This window comes from Euprymna scolopes, chromosome 2 (genome assembly GCF_053919585.1).
Source record: "Euprymna scolopes isolate OS-2025 chromosome 2, ASM5391958v1, whole genome shotgun sequence".
In the NCBI taxonomy this organism is placed as follows: Eukaryota; Metazoa; Mollusca; class Cephalopoda; order Sepiida; family Sepiolidae; genus Euprymna; species Euprymna scolopes.
The window spans coordinates 24,384,364-24,405,871 of record NC_136483.1 but is presented as its reverse complement, the minus strand read 5'-3'; the positions used below and the strand labels follow the sequence as shown (position 1 = coordinate 24,405,871).

The 21,508-nt window shown below is 33.1% G+C and overlaps 1 protein-coding gene across 2 annotated transcripts in view; it reads right to left on the bottom strand.

Moving 5' to 3' along the window:
• The window catches only part of LOC145289818 (protein dj-1beta-like), a 50,056-nt gene that overhangs the window by 26,389 nt on the left and 2,159 nt on the right, over positions 1 to 21,508 (bottom strand). The window contains exon 2 of one of the 2 annotated variants that reach the window (XM_080136441.1): positions 21,369 to 21,443. The exons of the other annotated variant lie outside the window; for it this stretch is intronic. The gene's annotated coding sequence lies outside the window, so the exon portion shown is untranslated. The remainder of the gene's footprint in view (positions 1 to 21,368; positions 21,444 to 21,508) is intronic. 2 annotated transcript variants of the gene reach the window in all.

The window sequence follows — 21,508 nt, the reverse complement described above, 5'->3', positions numbered from 1 at the left end:
TGAAAAACTCGTAAGAGAGTGTCAAGGGTGTCAGCTAGCAGCAAAGGCACCACCTGTGCAGATACAACCGTGGCCAAAGACTGATACACCGTGGACTCGGTTACATATCAATTATGCAGGTCCTTTAAATGGACATTATTTCTTAGTGGTCGTCGACAGTTTCACAAAATGGCCAGAAGTGTTTAAATACAAACACCTTACTTCGATGAGTACAATAGATGCACTAAGAGTTCTCTTCAGTCGTTTTGGAGTGCCTAAAACTATTGTCAGCAACAACGGCACCCAATTTACCAGCAAAGAATTTGAAGAATTCTGCAAGGCTCTAGCCATTGAACATTTAACAACGGTAATCTACCACCCATGGTCAAATGGCCTAGCAGAGAGGTTCATCGATACATTCAAAAGAGCCTTGAAGAAAAACCAAGGCATGGACACTGACGAGAAGAGTCTTGAACAATTTTTATCGGTGTACAGGATAACTCCGAACCCAAACACTGATACCGGTTCGTCACCAGCCGAACTGATGTTTGCACGGAAAATCAGATCTGTATTTGACAGAATTTTACCAAGTGCAACCAGAGTAACAACAACAAAAGAAAATTTTCCAACAAGGTTTTACAAACCTGGTGACAAAATATTCTTCCTGAATTACAGGAGTGGAAAAAATTTTTGGGAGGAGGGGATTATCATGAAAAGAATCGGACACATGCTATATTCTGTAAGGAGTAATAAATTCGACTGTCGCAGGCATATAAATCAGCTAAGACCTCAACACACTGATGACTACAAACAGGCAGAAGAAAATGACCTGCCCCTAGAGGTTTTGTATGATTCTTTTAATATTCCCCAACCCTTAACAGAACTTACTCCAGATTTGAGAGTTCCAGCTTCTCCACCAACTCCACCCACTCAAACGAAATTGAGGAGAAAAAGTACAAGGGTGAAAAGAAAAGTTAACTGGCTGAGCCCCAAGCCAAAAAGCAAACGATATTAAGCCAAATTCTCTTGGGAGAAATTGTCTTAGGGGGAGGTGTTATGGCGAGATGAGCAATTCATCTTTTTATCAAAAGAACGTTATCACCGGCCACCGGTTGTGAGAGCCTTCCCTGAGTGGGAACACTTGAAAAACGTAACATGCTGTCTCTGTAAATATTCTCAATAAACTTCTCTATTTCTTTATTACTTCAGAACCTCTTTATCCACTTATTTCCCTGGTGGAATACCTTTCTTGAATATCCTTTTATTACGGCCACCCACCGCAGGATATATCACTAATGAACCTTACGCTAGACGCCCCATGTTCCCCATGCTACCTAGCACCTTCTCTACTCTTCTGATGAGAAGCATTAGGCTTCGAAATGCCCTGGCATAAAGAGTCCCTTCTATCCCCCAAATTTTGCTTGTATTCCATCATTCAATAAATGATCCATTCTATATCTACCAATATATAGTTTTGTGTCTTCATTTCATACTCTTGTTGTCCTATTGTATAAGCTCCAATAATAATTCTCCTTTTGTGGAATTGAACTTTCTCTTTTCCTCTTACACATTAAGCTATATATATATATATATATATATATATATATATATATATATATATATGGGTGTAGTTTGCTTGAAGCATTGTATAGTATGTAGTTAAATAGAGTTGTAGAAGGCGGTACAATGCAGAAGTAACGGAAAGACACAAAGTGTCCTCTCTCTCTATACGATCTACCTCTCTCTTTTAGGTCGTCAGGGACACAACGTTTAAATTCTTCCATCAGGATCATCTGCTGGAGTCTATTATAATCGGACTGTGCATCTTTAGCAGGAATCCACCTATTAAACAGTGTTTCTTTCTGCCGAAAGAATTCCACGTAGGTTTGTCCGTTCTGTTTTCGGTATGACCTAAACTTCTGTCGATATGCCTCGGGTACCAGTTCATACGATTTGAGGATGGCGGATTTTATAACATTATAATTTGAACATAAAATTTCTCAACTGCTTCAGCTTGTGTCTTTCCGTTACTTCTGCATTGTACCGCCTTCTACAACTCTATTTAACTATATATATATATATATATATATATATATATATATATATATATATATATATATATATATATATATATATATATATATTGTTACGACGTATCTAAGTCCTACTGGGGACGGTAGAGATGGATGACATAACGAAATATATAAATAAAAAAAGAAAGTTTCCCAGGTTCCTTGATAATGCGTTGTTATAGGAATGGGACAACCGTCCCGAAGACAACAATAAAATGAAATGTACTGGACAACGAAATCACATAAGAAATAACGAGGACAAATATCGAAAAATTAACAAACTTTTATTTATATAAAAAAATAAAATAAAATTCAATTCAAGGAAAGAAAATTAAATATGCCTAACTAAATGAAATGATTTAATGAATTCAAATTCTACCGAGAGAAAAATATATTAACAGTCAATGTTCACATAAAACAAAAAAATCGTCTGCTCAATTAGATACAGGGTGAGAGAGAGATGTTGGAGAAATGAAAGTTTTGATTGAAAAACTCACTTAATGTCCTTGGAAATGTGACCTTTCTTTCGTCTCGTGTTTTTATATATATTTCTTTCATGTAAATTGTTTATGTTGGATTACGCGCGCAGGTTAATTTTCATATTTTTGTCCATCGGATGATTTATGTTTCATTACGCGCGTGCATGTTAATTGCTCCAAATACTCGCTTCCGAAGCTCATCGAAGTCATTGGTTCATAGTAAAAGTTTCATTGCTCTATTATTCCTTCCTTCGCTGGGTCCATTCTTTTATTCAGTCAATACCTTAACTTTGACCGCTGATCATCGGTTGACGTCGTTGATATTTACCTCCTCGACGTCGCTACCACGTCGTCGCTGGCTTCGCTAACCGGACCTCCACTGACTTACGTCTTATCGCTTTGAAGCGTGACGCTCCACTGCCTGTTGACAACTTTTTTCAGGCCCCTCTCTCTCTATACGATCTACCTCTCTCTTTCTCTACACAGTTTCTCTCTCTTATTTCTCTACACATCTTTCTTTTCTTTTTCCTTGTACACTCTTCGTTCACAGTATCTGTCTCTCCCTTCTCCTCCTGTTCACAGGCCTCCTCCTCCCATTTTTTTTCTTCTGTTTTATTTACAAAATGTGACCGAGCAGACGTGAATTGAATCCTCGGCGCGAAAAATGATACAGTGAATAAAATATACTGAAAATATATCTCCTCTCGGCTAAAAATCAATAAAATAATTTATTATACATTTTAATAAATGTATCACAGATATATATATATATATATATATATATATATATATATATATATATATATATGTATATATATATATATGTATATATATATGTATATATATATATATATATATGTATATATATATATATATATGTATATATATATATATGTATATATATATATATATATATGTATATATATATATATGTATATATATATGTATATATATATATATGTATATATATATGTATATATATATGTATATATATATATATGTATATATATATATATATATATATATATATATATATATATATATATATCTTTACTCCACTCTTCATCCTTTAACCCTTAATTTTATTTCATGTGTTATTTTGAACTTACCTTTATCTCTATCTCTGAATTTTATTTACCTTTTAGCTATTATTATTATTATTATTATTAGTAGTAGTAGTAGTAGTAGTAGTAGTAGTAGTAGTAGTAGTATCATCCACATCCAAAATTCTCTTTTGTCCTTTTATTTACCTCCAAAGACTTTGCTACCCTGTCTTTTTACCTCTGCCTTATACCCAAACTCCCTCCCTGTATATCTAATAGCAAAGAAAACCTAGAATTATTGCTACATATTATCTAATATATATTGGTACTCTGAAATCTATTATTATAGCTTTACCCAACCCATAACTTACTCCATTAACTCACTTCTGAATCCTCGCTCGCCTCACTAAATTAAAACTTGGAACAGGATGCCCATGTAATCCGTCTCGTTCAACTCTGCTTAGAACACACACATTCGCCCTTTCGCCTTAAATCATCACCATAACACCTCTCCCAAAATTATACACCACTTCATAGTGCTGTTGTTATCTCGGTTGCATCTGTCAAAAAAATGTCCCTGCATAGATAATAGACATCTTACACACCGATAAAATAGAATTACAAAACATACACTACACACATTTAAGACTATGATAAAGACCCTATACACCTTTCTACATTACACTCTATATTATACGCTCCTCCTTTATTTAGAATTCGATAAAACTCCCCCCAACATCATCTATAATTTTATTTGATCTATTTCGTTCCTAATGAATCCCATGCTAGATGCCGCATCCCGACTATGTTACCTAGCATCTTCTCTACTCTTCTGATGAGAAGCATTAAGCTTCGAAATGCCTTGGCATAAAGAGTCTCTTCTATCCCCTAACTAATTGTCTGTATTCCCTTATTGAATAAATGAACCAATCTATATTCACCAATATATAGTTTTTTGACTTCATTCCCCTTTCCTATTTGTTCTATACAAGCTCCAATGGTACTTGTTGAGCTTTATATTGTCCAGATAAGTCAAATGTTTTTGATATAGATGTACATAATACTTTGATAAGTATGTTTTAACTTAAATAGGGATGATATAATAAAATTGTGGGTTTGCGTTCGTGCCTGGACTCCATAGAATGGAAATAGGCACAAACTTTAATAAAGACTTTTCATATCTATTTCCGTAAGTATACTTTGATAATTATGTTTCAGTTTGAAGAAATATGGTATAATAAAATTATGGGGTGTTCGTTCGCGCCTGACCACCATAGAATGGAAATATGTCACAAAGTTTAACAAGATTTTTTAATATAGATCCACAGAATATTGTGATAAGGGTTTCAGTGTGAACAGGTATGGTATAATAAATTATGGGGTTTATCTATTTTATTTTTACTTTCATCATATTTTGCTTTGGTTTTGATAACCCCAAATTCGAAGCTATCTTTTTACAACCCTTCCTTTTCATAACCTATCATACTTTCATAAATCAGAGTCCATTTTCTGTAGGCTGTTTTTGAACCCAGTCAACGACGGGTACTTTTGCTAGTATATATATATATATATATAAATTTTATATAGGTTCCCATATTGTATTAAATTCTATACTGAGTTTGCTTAATCCGAATAATCTAAATAATAGGAATTATGAATTTTAATTTCAGAAACATAACTAATGTATTAAAAAAAATCATAGTTTACAAAAAAGAAAGAAAAGATAAACAAAAATAAAAGTAAAATCACCCCCAGGCAGCGCCGTGTCAGAACAGCTAGTCACGGGGATAATTTTGTTTATAGCAACAGTGTCAGTTTTGTTTGTGTCATCTTTGCATAGCTGCTGTGAAATCAAACATGTTTACAACCATATGACTGGGTTGTTAAGATACAAACTTTTGACACGACAGTAAACAAAGCTGTGCAATCAAATCGAACACTGAGTCTTTTTTTTCCTCGATAAAACTAAGCAAAATGTCTCCGAGTCAAACAATAAAGCTTTTGTTTTCAAAGAAAATAAAGAAAACTTCCAACTGTATCAATAAGAAGAACAGACTACTGACAGATGTTTCACCTTTCGCATAAAATGAAACGTTGTCCACAAAGTAAACAGAATTCTTATCTCTCTGGGAATTCGTGTCTTGAATGTGTTGCAGAGCAGTAAAGTTATGTAACTAACCTTTACAGAAATGTTCAATAAAAATTAATGGGAATAATCCAAATTATTTTATTAGTTTCAATTACAGAGTGTTTTCAAGAAAACGTCATTATCCTTTCTTAAAATTTTAATAACAAAATTGTATTTCTGATAATTACAAAACTTATATACTAAAAAAGAAATAAAAATACAAAAAGAGGGTGGACCTGTAAAGTCACTCTTGTCCGTTCGTCCGTTCATTTGTCCGCACTTTTCTCAATAACTACAGCTTGGAATTTTTTTAAATTTTGCACAAACATTAAACATGATATGAGTAAAAAAGTAATGAAACAGATTTGGAACTGGTTGCCCCCCTAGGGGTGCCTTTCGGGTTAAAATGGCTAAAATTGACACTTTTGTACTTATTAAAAAAAAAAAAATTGATGCCTTGAATTTTTATAAAACTTTCTGAAAAGTTGTAACTAACTGATCTCTATGTAATTTTGTTTGTCTATACTTCACGATAAGTCTTAGGTGTGCCCTAGGGGCTCTTTTAGGTATAATAAAAACACTCCATTTTTGGGATTATTTTACCATATTTGCGCAAAATTTTCTGTGTATGTTTATTTAGCAGTTTTGCATGGTATGGAACTCAAATTTAAATATATTAAGGTTTTGGGAACTTTTGGGGCTAAAAGTTGGGGGGGGACAAATGATGGACTTGGTCGTTTTTTTTTTTTTTTTTTTTTTTTTTGCATGCTACAAAACTCAAATTTACCTATGTTAAGGCACCGTTTGTTCATTTTCACCAGGATTTGACGTCCCCTGGGGACTTTTTGGGCTAAATGGGGGAGGGGCAAATGCTGAACTTAGTCATTTTTTTATGCCTCGTTCACTGTGCACTCACGAAGGACCATGCATGCTTCACTTGTTTTACTGCATTGCAGTGTTATTTTTATTATACCTTCTTGAACTACTGTAGAAGTCATAAAGATTAAAATTTCTTCCCTCTTGCAAAGAGAAATGCTTGCTAAATGGTTTAGCCAATAAGATACCTGGGTGTATTAATTTCAATCAGAATTTTAAAGGACTACTTCCAGATTTTAGGGGATTTAGAGATTTAGACAGCTTGTCAGCTTGATCCCAAACACTTATTATCTACACTAGAAAATGTATTGCTTTTGACAGTCCAACTTTATTAGGTAAACAGAATTTATGTCTTGGATGTCTGTATCACAGAAAAAATATGTAACTAATCTTTACAAAAGTATCCGATTAAAATAATAGAAATTACTTTATTGATTAACATGTATACAGGATCTTCAAAAAGTCATCACATTTTTTAAAATTTTAATAGCATAAAAATTGTATTTCTGATAATAAGAAAACTTATGCACTAAAAAAGAAATAAAAATACAAATTTGTTTTACTGAATTATGGTATCATTTTTATGATGCTATCTTAGACTACAGCGTCTTGTACTGTCGCAATCAACACCTGCAAGGTGGTTTGATCATACAGTGATCAAACTGACTCCTGGATGTATTAATTTTACTGCTTGTCAGATTAGTCCGAATATTTACATCCAGGGCACATAAGTTCTATCAGTTCATCAGAGCACAATCCATTAAAATACTTGTAAAACAGGCAAAGTGATGCAATATTGCAGGAGTTAGAGTGTAATTAATAGTGTGGGACCATTTTAATAGGACCAATGGGGACCAATTAATAGGTTGGAGACCATTTTTGGGAACCTGTCTAAGAGGGAGAAACTAGTGGTAGATGCAATAGCCCAAATGTGGCAACAAAACTCCATGCATAGGCGAATTGTGGCTTTGTAGAGACTTTATAGATAGGATAGTGTCAGATGTGAGTAATTTTCTAGCATAATAGTGGGAGTCCACCTACTTTGCAGCAGCCTTAGTGATCTACACAGCAGACACAGAGGACTTCCAGGCACCAATAAATAAATACTTCATTCTATTTCCACAATGAGACGTTTTCTTTCTTTGTTTTCTTTCTTTGTTTTCTTTCTTTGTTTTCTTTCTTCATTCTATATAATTTGATACGTTTTTTTTTCTTTTTTAAAACTTTCAAATTTTAAGATGTTTTCTTTCTTATTTATTTATTAATATTTTTACCGATTGGGACTTTATTTTATATGAATATAAATATTAGTGCAAACATTGGTGAAACATAATTTTTTTATTTTCAATCACTTTTTAGCACGTAAAATATTGAATATGATTATCACGATATCCAAGCTGATTCCTCATCAGTCTTTTCTTGCATACAAACTGGTTCATTCTCTCTCAACAACTTACCAGTAACTCTACTGCACGCCTTGTGTACTCAGTGTTTGCAAATATCATAAAAAGTTCAACCCTTTACTTTCTATAACATTCCTCCAATTTTTTAACTTAACATGTGGACCTTCCAAATATTTCAAAGGCAAATACTAAGACATCAACACACTGCATCTTTTCCAAATAACCAGTACAGAACTCGTTGAACAATGCTTCTAAGACACAAATAAAAAGCAACAAATTGAGTACTCCTACTTTAACATTAAAGTTTTCATTAAATGTTCTATAAAATGGTATTCAATTTGAAATGAAGTTTTCGATGAATGCATTCATAAGTCAAAGCAGGTTTGTAAACAGATTTCTAAGGCTGTTTTATATAGACTTACAATTGAAACAATATATACTTTACATTGATTTAATTTTACAAACTTACAATTGAAACAATATATACTTTACATTAATTTAATTTTACAAACTTACAATTGGAACAATATGGTAGATAATTAATTTCTGGTTATAGTTAATATTTTCTGGACTTCCGATTTCTGCTGTTCATTTAGTTTGATAATTAGGCATGGTCAAGCAGACAAGAAAGTCATTTTTAACATGGGAGAAAGGCGAGGGGAGGTTTTCATATTATCTGAGAGGAATATCAACATTAACCAGAAGGGACTATATCTTGCTTGTTACCATTGTCTTATGTGTGGAGCAGAAACCGAAAGTCAAATTGTGCTGTTAATTCTAATATGACTTTGAGCAATTCTGTACATTGCTTGAATAATCTTCACTAACGACTCGTTTATCCGTAGTTTCCTCAAATTTGAAAATATAACATCTCTTGATACTTGAAAATATAACATCTGTTGATACTTGACACTTGATACTTGATACTTTGACAAAGGCTTTCTCTAGATCGACAAAAGAAAAATATAAGTTCTTCGTTTTATGAATGTACTTTTTTTGAATTTGTCTCCTGATAAATATATCATCAGTGGTAAGAAAGTAAACTTTATTTCATCTTATAAAAATTAAAAAGCCAAATAACGATGTGTGTTTGTGTTTTTTTTCCTCACAAATAAATTATTTATCTTGAAGAACAAACAAGCTTTCCTTAGGTTTGACATTTTTTTCCCCCTTTGTAGATAATCTTTCCCTCTGGAGATATAAAATATCTCGGGGATAACAGCCTGCGGAGGTGTTAGTCACAGTTAGTTTAAATGTCTCTTGAGGTACACGTGTTTGCGTGTTATGAGTTTATAAGGAAAGTATTTACACTTGGAAAACATCGTTTCAATCTAAATACGAAACGATATTTTCCAAGTGCAAACATTTTTCTTATTGTAGTTCATCTATATTTATTTGACTTCTTATTTTCTCAATCATCTTGCGAACCTGATCCACCAACTTGAGGCGGCCATAATTACCTTATTTCTTCTTTGCGTTTGTAATAGTTCACAATTTTACTAAGTTCTCTGTCTTTAGAGATAACCTCTTCTTTTATCATTGGATTTGTCAAGTGGGTTATAGTCAGCGAACGTACTTCCTAACTTCCGGTGTGGCTCGTACAGAAAGCGGTTACAAGGCAAATCAGTCCCTTCATTTTTATTGTTCTTCAGTATTTCTATTGTGAAGCGATTTATTGAAATAAAATATAAGAAAAAGACATTATTGAAAAATATACAATAAAAATTGACAAAATTATACAGATAATACAATTAGTCTTTTTTTGCCCTTTTAATAGCAAAATTAAAAAGTAAAAGTTTTTATTTTATTTGAAATTTTATAAGAAATATGTTTATGAAATTATAAAAATACGTTTGTTTTTATTTCAAAATAAAAGTATGTTTATGAAAGTAAGAAAATAAATTTATTGAAATCAAAATAACAAATAAAATTATTGAAATCAAAATAATAAAATTTTAAACATCATAAAAAACGTATCCAATACATAATATTCCCAAAAGATTTTTAAAAGTGTTTTCAATAATTCTTTCTTTCTTTTTTAAGCACAAAAAAGTCTTTCCAATAATTAAAAAATAAATAAAATAAAACTAATTTCATTAATTCTTAACTAAATGCAGAGTGAAGATATAGGAATAAGAGAAAAAAGGCAAAGGAACTGATTTGCCTTGTTATCACTTCCGGTAGCAGCCACGCCGGAAGTTCAAAAGTACGTTAGTTGACTATAACCGTCAAGTTAGTAGTAATCTCAATGCCTATTTCAACCAGAGCCTTTAACTTCTACAACAACGTCTGAATGTCTTTCAGTCTTACATTTTTTTTTTTCAATTTTTTTTTATTGTTATTTCACTCCAAACAAGGCACAGTGCAACTAAAACGTAAGGGGATACTATTTGGGACCAAATTTACAGGGATACTATGTAGGGAGTTGAACAGTAAAATGTCTGTTTACATTACATTTGAACTTCTGTTTGTCAATACAGTCAGGTAAGCAGGGACCTGGGAATGAATTGTGAAGTCATTTTACTCATAGTCTCCTGCACCATTTTTTTGTGAATTCTTATAACTGAACTAGATACTGCTTTTGCAATTTTTAAATTTTCCCTCATAATGTTATTTCCAAGTATCCTTCTTTTTATTTGTTGCTCACACTTCATTGTTATTTCAAACGTACTCCTCTCCAACAGTATCCGTATTTGCCTTGTCATCGCCTTACTTATCTTTAATACTTCATCCTTTCGGTCATCCTTTTTGTAGTATATCTTGAAATCTGGTTTGCTCAGAGCTTTTCATTTTTTTAGCTTTATAGATTACCTTTCTTGTTTTACTCTTTGCCACCAGATATATTTCCTTACTCTCTAAACCTTTTATTACACTGATTCTTTTGTTTCTATTTTTCTTTGAGACATTTATCATCTTGTGCTACTAGATCAGGCTGTCTGAAGATACTGGTTTTCTAACCTGAACTCCACCAAACATTGATGTCATTGTTTTTTAACTGTCCCTTTTTAAAAGTCAATCGTGTTTTGCAAGCCAAAAACAAAAACCAGTCAACAAGCAGCAAAATCCCACCTATAAAGATCCTTTGGTGCTAAAAAACCTAACAATTCCTTCCCCCAACGGTCTCCTGTTTCCCTAACTGCAGAAGTTCAAGTGTAATGTGAACAGACATCTTGCTGCTCAACTCCTTACATAATGTCCTTGTAGATATGGTCCCAAATAATAACCCTGTGTGTCCAAATGTCAATATGCCTTGTTTGGGATGAATGAGAGTAAAATAGAAACACTTTTCTCCTGGGATTAAACAAATGTTTCAAAAATTATATCAAATTTAGAGCTAAATTAAAAGTTGTCCAATTGTTTTTTCATATTCTAACAAAAAGATTGGATTAAGATATGGGTCACTTTTGACAACTTCACCTGCTTAGGAAACTCCATAGACAAGGAAGGTATTATGGACTATGAGTTGCAGTGCAAGGTAGATAAGGCCTCAGCAGCATTTAACCAGCTCTGCAAGATCTGGAAAAACTAAAAAGATCACCCTCAGATCTAAATTAAGATTTTATAACAACAACGTCTTGTCCATATTACTAAATGGAAATGAAACTTGGCATCTCAAATCAGACAAGAGAAGAAATTAAGCGTTTGATTGCAAGTGCTGTAGAAAGATTCTAGGAATTAAATAGGGCGATTGAATTATCAACCAAGAAGTTAGAGACCACACTAAAAAATAGTTGGTATCGTTAATAATCTACAAATGACATCTAGACTGACTTAGACGTGCTCTAAGATTGACCCCAGAGAGAATTGCTAACCAAAGAATTTCTGATTGCTCCAAAGAACATCTAATGGAAAAAGAAGATCGAAAATGGACATGATGCAAACAATTGAAAGATTTTATCTGAACAGGAAGAAGCTGGAGGGTCCTGTGATTCTGGTTTCAGACCGAAAACGATGATATACTTTGACTGCTTTGTGCATTGCAGGACGCTGGAATTCCTAAGTCTTAGTAAGAAAAAAAAAATGAGGTAGATTTTAATTTGAACATTAATTTATTGTGGTGAAATGTGAGGTGAAACCAATTAAGACTTTTGTTTGTAGAAATTAATAATCGCTGACAATCATTTATGATTTGAATACAATCCAGGTGTGTTGCACCTGGAATAAATCACAGAAATCAATGAATGAATTAAACAATGTTGCGGATCAGGATATAAATATCCTAACTCGCTACAAAAGAAAATAATGAAACAAATGGAAAGAAGGAAACAAAACTCAATTGCTGGATAAAATAAACATGTCGTTTATTTTCTGTCGAAAATAAAGGGTTTAGGTGGAACAAGTGTTCATTCAGTCGTTGACGCTTACACGCGTGGAAAAGAAAGGAATGAAGTAGGGGACAAGAAATGGCAGTCCCACATGTAGAAAGAGAGAGAGAGAGAGAGTGTTGGCCTCAGCAAAGCCGTGTGTTCATGATAGCAGTCGTCCATGTGGAAAAGTCTTCAAGCCAAGAGCTGTGGACGCGAACTTGCCTGGTTGACGAACCCAGGCAAAAAGGGAAGAAAAAGGAAGTTGAATGGTGTTGTTGACTTTTATATTGGGGTGAGTGTTCTGACTGTGCATGTACGGGATTCCTTTCAGGGGAAGTGACGTTTCCCATGTGTGTGTACATGTGCGCATATGTGTGCGTACATGTGTGTGTGTGTGTATGAGGATGTGTATATGCGTGAGTGTGTGTGCGTATGTATGTGCGTACATGTGGGTGTGTATATGTGAGGAAAACATGTTCGAACAACAAACGTAAAATTCGATCAATTTTTTTTTTCAATAAACAATCAACTTATCTCAGATTTACAAAGCCATTTTATTTTACTTAGCACATTATTAAAAGACAAAACTTCATTTTTATATTTTCTATTCTCGTTATTTCCAAAATTACTTTTTCCAAAATTCATTAATTATTAGTAGAAATGATTTAAAACATAATGATTTATGCTAAAAAAATTATATTTATAGTTAAATCATATTTCAGTTGTGTAAATTATTTAGAATAAAACGGGTTTCGACATGATTTTTGCCTTAAAAAGAATTATTTTTACTTAAAGCATGTTATTAAAGCATTGGGACAATTAATCGAAATCGGAAAAATTGAAATATTTGAAATATCAGTATTGGTATTGGAATTGGAAAATTTTTAGCCTAATTTCCAATTTCAAAACCGATTCTTAAAAAACAAAACAAAAAAAATAATGATTAAATGATGACTATTGTTAAAATGAAATTTTGGTATCTGTTTGGTTCTTCAGCATGGACAAATTTGACAAGAAATGGCTAAAAAATGTGAATAATAAACAACATCACTCTTTAAGTGAAAAGCTTCATTCATTGTCGTCGTTTACCTTGTCTTCCTGTACATGTCTTTTAGCTAATTTTCTTACCATCGAATAGTACTCACCACATATCAAAATATAGCTACTCCCAGCGTGTTTACTGTGGATATCTTGTTTTTCCATTCAATCTTGACCTAAGAACCAACAGTAGTCTTCTCTTGTATTCTTTTCCTATTATTTCATTCAGTTTAGCTTCTTTTATTTTTATCTAATTCCACAATTCCTAAATAGATGAATCCTTCTTCTCCAACCTCTTTTATCATTTCCCTATTCAAAAGCTTTATTCCTTTACTTTCAACAATCTTTCCCTTTTTTTCAATTTCAGGGCAACACATTTCTTCATGCAAAACTCCATACCTATGTCATTATTGAAGAAGAAGAAGAAGAAGAAGAAGAAGAAGAAGAAGAAGCACAACAACAACAACAACAACAACAACAACAACAACAACAACAACAACAACAACAACTTATTTATGTTTTTAAAACAGTGATGTTGTAGTGTCTTTATGTTTTTGAACTTCTGGCAGTCTATTCAATCTTCAACGTTCAAATGAAAACTCAAAAACCTTCCACGCTCGTATGTTGTTATTTACAGATGACGACAATCTTGTTGCACACACAAAGAAAGACATGCAGCTTACATTAAATTCTCAAATGTTTACAAAGCTTGCGGTCTGGCCATTAACTTGAGCAAAACCGTTGTTATGTATTCACCTCCAACTGGTTTGCCATATGTGAAGCAAACTATTTTAGTCAACAGGAGGAGACTGAAGGTCCCTGATACCTTTAAATATCTTGGTAGAGAGGGAACATTAGATGCTGAAATAACTCACAAGATTGTTCTGCTTTTGGTAGGCTTGAAAGACGTGTCTGGTTGGATAAAGAAATCCTTGTGAAGACAAAGATCAGTGTGTATGAGGCATGTGTCCTAACTTGTCTACAGTATGCATTGGAAATATGGACTAAATACCAAAGGCATCATGAATTTTTGGAAAGTTTTTATGAAAAGTGCATCCATAAAACACTGAACATGAGTTAGAAGTCCTTTACTCCTGACACTGTCGTCCTTGAACAATCCAACATAGCATAGAAATGAAGATCAGCAAAAATCAAATGTGTTGGATTGGGCACTTAGTGAGGATGGGAGATGGTAGGATATCAAAACAACTGCTTGATGGTGAGTTTTCCATAGAAAAGAGTTCGCAGCATAAATGTGAAAAAAGGTTTAAAGATGCATTGAGGTATAATCTTAAGCTAATGGAAATCGATATCAATAACTGGGAAATTCGAACTGATGCAGAAACTTTGAGGAAAAACATGTAAAGCATGCAGTATTAAAACACCTTCAACAAACCCGACAAGCAGCTAAATTCCACCCCCACACAGTAGAGATTCCTAGATGGAAAAGATCTTTCTATTCCAGTAGTTTCTTCCCCAGAACCGCTAGACTTTGGAATTCCATTCCAGGTCCCTGCTTCCCCAACTGTACTGACATGCAGAAGTTCAAGTGTAACGTAAACCGACATCTTGCTGCCCAAATCCCTACATAGTACCCCAGTAGTTGTTGCCCCTGATAGTAGCCCCTACACCAAAGTGGTAATGTGCCTTGTTTGGGGTGAAAATGTAATTAAAAAAAAAAAACTCTCAGAAATATGGATGAATCTGCAGTTTCTGCCAACTTTAAACAAGAACTGAAATTTACAATCTGTGGCAGATTTCTTTTGTCTAAAGCTGACTTGCTGAATTAGATGAGGTCACACAAGGATAGACAAGACCAAGACCAACAATTTTATGAGGATGTGCTGCCACCTAGACCACCCAAGTATTGTTGTAACATTTGTGGGCTGTTTTATATGACACTCAAATGTGTATAATATAGTCCAAGAACCACTAAATACTAGCAAGTTCTCCTGCTACATCTGTGAACAATTATATAAGAGTGTGGTTGTACGGAAGAGCCATCTACGTGCATATGGACGCGAAACATCAACCTAAAGAGATGGAAAGCTTCTGTCATGCAATAGCAATCATCATAGATGTATATATATCTTGAGTCTTTGAAATAATGTTTTCTTCTTTTATTCAACTTTCATGTTTTTATCTGCTTGTATGCATTTTCTGATGTTCTTATATGCAACCGCTTCACCAAGCTTCTGGGACTGACCTTCATTCCTGACCTAAAAATGAAGGTTTACATCAAATCTGTTGCCAAGGTTGCTTAAAAAATGATTGGATCATTCTTCTGCTCCAGAAGGTATCTCATTCCCAACGCAATCCTATAAGAGCCAAATACATCCTAAAATGGACTACTGCTCTCTCATCTGAGGAGTAGGTACTCTGAGAACGCTTTCTTGCCTTACAGGGTTCAAAATCAACTTCGAAATCTAGTAGGTGATGTACTTTTCTCCTTCTTGCAACCATTTTTCCTACAGAAGAGACGTTATGAGTCTGCCTCTATCATTATTTTCATGGCAGGTCCTCAACTGAGCTTGAATCTATGATTCCCACCCACCCCTGCAAAACATACACAACAGACACTTGTCTAACTACGACCACTGTCAACAATTTCGCCCACTCTCTATCTCTGCCTATCTCTGCCTAAAACTAAATGCAAATTCTATGAACAAAGCTTCTTTTCTAGAACTGCTCACCTGTGAAACTCTGTAATGCGGGCCTGTTTTTTAGCTGACTGCAACATGGTTGTCTTCAAGTCTAATGTAAACAAATCCTTGTTGAGCCTTATATAATCAAATTCTACCCAATCTCCACTACTACCGATCATTGCACTGTTGTCTTACTGACTCTCCTACACTCATTAACACTTATACTCAAGTGGTCTTGAGGCCTTGATAAGTGGCGATTACCTTGCAAAACACAAAAAAGAAAAATTTGATTGGATCTTAACATATTCTTTACAACACATCTTAACAAGCTAGAATCTGCGGTGTTAGATATTCTCCCGTTCAAGAATTTCAGTTTACTAAAAACTTGGACACCAGCTTTGCCAATAGGCACCATTGGTGTAATATTTGAAAAGTCACTTTAATCTTTATGGCTGACTAAAGATATTGATGTTGCTGAAATATGTTTAATTATCTTCCTCGTCCCAAAATGGATCATGGCTGCTAATGCGTTTACCAAAATATATTCTGATTTTAATGAAACAGTTTTTTGCCAATAAAAATGTTTGAATTTTGAATGGTCTAACAAAAAATGGGAAGCATGGGGAAAACAAAAAACGCAACAAAAATAAAACAAAAACAACGCTAGGATTCACACACACACACACACGCGCGCGCAACATTATATTGATTCCCCAACACTCAATACCATCGAACGTTGTCAAAAAACAATAAACAATAAGAAATCGATTAATCACCACTCATATTTACACAGCCAATGTAACAGGTGGATTTGTTTAAGATTAAATAACCACCCCCCTTCTCTACTAAATCCATTCCTGAATCATTTAACCGAATTTGTAATAATGATCTTTATATTAATAAAAGTATCAAACAAAATCTCATCTGTTTGCGTTTCTCGCTTTTATGTAACTTTTATAAATAAATATTTGATTATTTATTATCTATATCATATTTCTCTGTCTGTCTGTTTGTCTATTCCATTTTCTCTCGAAAATTACTGGGCCGATCTGGTTGAAATTTTGTATGAACCTTTGTTATCATAAGATGCAGCAAATTAAGTATTATAGTATCCGTCTGATGCACCGTTAGGGATTAATAAGGATTAATCACCATAATACCATATTTACTTTAAAAGTTTTCTCAGAAACTACTGAACTGATCAGGTTGAAATTTTATATGGACCTTTGTTATGATAAGGTGCAACAAACTAAGTATTATGGTATCTGTTACATGCAATTCATATTTAATGTAAAAATGAACACAAATTTAACCATATTCAACCATCAATTTGACATAAAACATTTATTTATTTCATTTTTACTCTTATTCACCCCCAAACAAAGCACGTTGCCACTTGAACATAAGAAGGTAATATTCGGGACAATGTTTATAGGGAACTATGCAAGGAGATGAGCGAGATGTCGGTTTACATTACAGGGTGGAATGATAAAATTATCACTCTACAGAAAACGACATGATTCCATTTCCATTTGATGAAAACCGGCTTTCTTTTTTTGTTGCAGACCATCTACTAGTTGGCCAGTTGCGTGCAAATCTCAAAAGCGATAGAAGCCTTCTATCATGTCTGATTGCACCTGAGGATCACCACACACTTCAGCACATCCAGGTGTTAACTTTCAAGTCGACTTCAAAGATCTGAGGTGGCATGATGTAGCCCTCACTTGAAACCACACCAAAGACGATAGCCGTGGGTCGTCCGATGCGTTGACCTGTGCCCTCAAGCATTGAACTGTCCGCATTTGCATTTTGAGGATGCTGGCAATGGTCGTGTTGTCATAACCTGGATCGGTAGAGAGCATGAGTTGTACAGTGGCATATCTCCAATCTCACTAGTTGAACATTGTGCCACTTTCAGACATGATAGAAGGCTCCTATCACTCTTGGGATTGGTACACACTTGGTCAACTAGTAGATAGTCTGCAACAAAAAAGAAAACCGGTTTTCACAAACGAAAACGGAATCATATCATCTTTTCTAGGGCGACAATTTTATCGTGCCACCTTGTACATAATGTAGAACACCAAAAGTATAATTACTGCAGCAAAAGATATTGAAAAAAAACAAACAAGACAGAAACAGAAGAAACAAGGGATGAACGAGAAAAGAAAAATGGGAAGAGAAACAACTACATAGGCGATTTATAAGGGTGACAAAAGATGAAACCAACAAAAACACTTGGACATGACTACAAAAAGGAAACCTATCCAGAGAAACTGAATCCCTAATAACAGCCGCATGAGATAACACAATTAAAACCATCCACATCAAAGGAAGGATCGACACGACACAAGAAAACAACAAACACAAACTCTGTGGACAAAGAGACGAAACAATAAACCATATAATAAGCGAATGCAGCAAACTAGCCCAAAAAGAATATACAAATAGACATGATTAAATGGGAAAGGCAATACACTGGCAATTATGTAGACAACTGAATCTTGAAATAAATAGTACAAGCACAAACTGGCAGCAGTACATGAAAATGCAAGTCACAAAATCCTATGAGACATAGATATACAAAAGGATAAGCCCATCCAAGCAAGAAGACTGGATGTCATACTACTTAATAAGAAGGAAAAACTGAAACTGTATAATTAACCAACTACGCCCCTACCTTCCTTCTGATTTTTTAATTTTTATTTTTATGTGTGTGTCACCAAAAACTGACGCCACACCAAATAAGTGAGGAGGGCCAAAATGGATGGAAAGACCGAGGAGAGAAAGCACTAGCCAGACCTTTGCTGGATGAGTGCAAAGATGACCGGGACCTTGGGGAGGGTTTTTGCCACCTAAAATTCAGTGAAGACCAAAAGTCGCCGCCATCGAGAAATCAATCGTAAGTGGCTGTTGTGATAATCCAAATTCGTCTGCAATGGTTGTCGAAGGAGGTAGAGAGTACTGGAAATCTGCGGAGACTTGTTGTTACTTAGAATCCGGAGAACACCACAAGTTGTTCTCAAAATGAAATCTTTGATGATGGCCTATGTGACTAATGAGTAAAAATAAATAAATAAATAATAATAATAATAATAATAATAATAAATAATAATAATAATAATAATAATTAATAATAATAATAAATAATAAATAATAAATAATAATAATAATAATAATAATAAAAATAATAATAATAATAATAATAAACAATAATAATAATAATAATAATAATAATAATAGGCAAAGTTGACTAATGACTTACTTGGGCCGAAATATTGCGGGGGGGGGGGAACAATTCGTCTCCAAGTTGATTTCAGAAACAAGAAAAATAAAATAAAATAAAATAAACGAACCACAAAGTTTGGCCAAATAAATTTGTCGAAATATGCTGCATTGAATACACATATTTTTTCTTTAATTCTCAATAAATCTTGTAGTATATTATGTATTCTATTTATTTCGTTTCATTTTTCAATTCCAGTTCGGTGTTTTCGTTTCTTAAATCAACTTTGAGACAAACTATTTTTTCGCCTAATAATAATTTGATCAAAAAAGAAAAAAAAAAGTGTCAAAAGAACAAAAAAAAACTGACCATTGGGAAATGTCAGGTTAGTGAAAAATCTAATAAATAACAAATAAATTTTTGGTCAATGTCAAGTTTCTTTCCAACTCCTCAAAAAACTTTAAAATGACGACTTTTAAAGGTTTTCGGTGGTGCTGAAAACGAATATCACATTTAAATTTGGGTCAGATACGTAGTTTTCATGATATGAAGAAATTACTTTTTCAAAAGAGGGGGATCATTACTTTCCTATATAAATTTATGGTAAAATGAGCATCCACTTTCTGGCCACCTAGTAATTTCTTCATATAAAACATTTTACTGTGATATTCGTTTTCAGTATCCCCGAAAAACGCCTCTGTTTTTTACTAAGGGATGCGTTCATTTTTTTTTTTTCATAATTTAGGACGCTAATAATGCTGTCAGTAAACTTACACGAGCACGAGCGGTTTACGAAAACATACTTTTGTTTTTCGTTTTTTTTTATTTTTTATTTTTTTGGAGGAGGTATTCAATTATAGAACTTGTATAGTTTTTAACATGTGCTTATTTAGTCTAATTAACCGTTTTTCCGTAAGTAACGTGCCAACATTAACCGAGCAGAAGAACCGTTTAATATTTCACAAAAATTCTTTTTGCATTAGGGAGGTGGTGGAGGCGCGGGGGGAGGGGTTGTGGCCTGTTAAAAACTGTACAAGTTATGTAATAAAAAAAGTGTAAACTTACTGACATTATTATTAGGTGTATCAGAATTTTTGTAGGAATTTTTGACACCCCTAACCCAAAACTGCGAATAAAATATAAAAAACTCGTAATTTCTCTTTTAAAAGTGGGTTGTTTATTTTCTTTATCGATTATACTTCCAAAATAAACTATTAAAGTTGTTTTAAAAGTAATAGAAATATTTTTTTTTTTTTTTAAACAGTAATGAAATTAATTGACTTTTACGAGCTCAGTATTTTTCAATTTTTAAACTTTAAAAATCTATCAAAATTTTTCTATTCATTCAATTTTTACGATATTTTCAGGATCAATGTGAAATTTTATGCTTTTTTCAATAAACCGAATATAATATTTTAGACAAACTTTTTTTTTAATTCACCCATTTTCAAGTATCTATTAAAAAGTAAATAATTAATTTATGTGCCAAAGTTTTATATATCACAAATTAAAGATAAAAGATCAATAAATAATATATTCAAATTTAAAACAAAAAATGTAATGTTTTTTAGAAGTTTATCTGTAAAGTCCGAAGTTTAAAACCTTCTTTTTTTTTAAACAACGTTGTTTGTTTTTTCTTTTTTTTTTTTAAAAATGAAACCTTGGTCCTTGCTCCTTTAATTGAAAAAAAAAATTAGTGCTTGAATTCATTTTTCGAGTAGTTATAAGCTTGGAAAGAATTAATTCACGCCTCCCATTTTGTAATGTCTATTAAAAACTAAATAATTAGTCTCACCAAAGTGTTATATATCACAAATTGAAGATAAAAGATCAATAAATAATATAGGCACCGCCCAAACTGGGGGGGGGGGGCAGGTCAGTACTTTTTGACGGACCGTCTTTTTAAAAATCTACCAAAAATCAGGTAATTATCCGATTAATACGAAATTTTCAGCGATTATTAGGAGAAGAATGAACTTTATAACAGTGTACTTATTTTTCATAAACGATATTTATATATATATATTTTTTTTTTGCTTACAAAACCCCCCCTTGTTTTGAAGTGGGAACAAATATGCTTAAAATAATCATCTGAAACTGAACAAAACATATTGTGTTGTTGTAAGGGACAGAATTATAGATTAAAAAAAAAAAAAAAAATTGTTTGCATACCTTATTTTGACGTCTGAATATCAGAACTTCGATTGTGTTTAATTATCCCGCTTTTGAGTTTTGAAGTGTGAAATTCTGTGAATATGTTGAGTAAAATAATTAATTTAAGTTAAGCAAAACAAAAAAAAAATTTTTTTTAA